Below are 1,253 nucleotides of genomic sequence, written 5' to 3'. Positions count from 1 at the left end.
TTGGCGGCCGGGCGGCCGGGCGGCCTAGAAGACCGGCGGCCGGGCGGCCTTGGCAGGTCCGGCGGTCGGCGAACCGTGGCCCGACGGCCTGGGTGCGGCCTTGTGGCCTAGAGGCCCGGCGGGGGATCCTCCGCGAAGAGTCGGCCGGTTGGAGGACTTGGATGCGGCCTGGCGGCCCCACGGCCCGGCGGAGGTCCCTTTCTGAAGGATCGGCCGGGTGGAAGACCTGGCGGGGACGAAGGATCTGGCTAGGTCGATGGTCGGCTGCATGGAAGATCCGGATGCGGCCTGGCGGCCTGGCGGAAGAATGGGTAGGCCTCTTTGGCTGGATGGGGGGGGGGCGAGATGGAGGTTTGGTGGAGGAGGAGAAGGGCTGTTTAATTCTGCCCCCTCGCCCCCCCCACCCCACCATTATTTCCACCATCCCACCTCATTGCCAGGAGGACAATGGCTGACAAGGACATCCGTTGGTGCCACTCCCTGCCCTACTTTCCATCTATCTCAGCCCCCCGGAACTGAACTAGCGTACAGGAGGACTTTTTCCCCCCCTTCTGGCTTTTCTGCTGCTGGACTCTGTGACTGAGTGGAATGTACCTCAGGTCAGAACTGCTGGCCCTGCGCAATTCCCCCCTCGCGCAGGTGTGGCCCAACTCAATTTCAAGGGCCTGCCTCGATGACGGGGTGTGGAGCCCCGAGAGGTGGTATGCGGCCAAAGGAAGTGGAAACTGAGGGCTTTTTTAAAGGGGTGTTTTAGCAAATTTTTAAGGGGTTCGTGGTTTTTAGGGGGTTCGGGGTTGGCCCGAGGGGACTTGGGGGAGCCCTCTCCGAGGCCAAGGCCAGTCCAGTCTGGGGGGCGCGGAGTGGTAAGGGAGGAGACTGGGGGGTTAATAGAGGGTGGTGTGATTAGTACGGTCAGTGGGAGGGGCAGATACGGCGGGAGCAGAGGACCATATCGGGTTTTGGGAGCACGCACACGCTGCTTACTAGCTTGTGGATGCTCCGATCCTCAGGGCTCTACTTGACTTCCAGGGACCTCAGATCCTTGGGCCCGGGGCCATCGGCTGATGTTGTGCAACGCCAGGTCCGTAGTAAATAAGGCCCCCCTCATTCAAGAGCTTATTCAAGAGGGGGGAGCGGACCTGGCAGGTATCACCGAGACCTGGTTGGGCATGGAAGGGGGAGTCCCCCTTGTTGATCTATGCCCACCAGGTTTCCAGGCATTCCATCGGCCGAGGGCCCGGGGTAGGGGCGGT

The sequence above is a fragment of the Protobothrops mucrosquamatus genome, unplaced genomic scaffold, assembly GCF_001527695.2.
Source record: "Protobothrops mucrosquamatus isolate PMUCROS unplaced genomic scaffold, P.Mucros_1.0 scaffold2485, whole genome shotgun sequence".
NCBI classification, from domain to species: domain Eukaryota; kingdom Metazoa; phylum Chordata; class Lepidosauria; order Squamata; family Viperidae; genus Protobothrops; species Protobothrops mucrosquamatus.
This window is presented reverse-complemented; position numbering follows the sequence as displayed.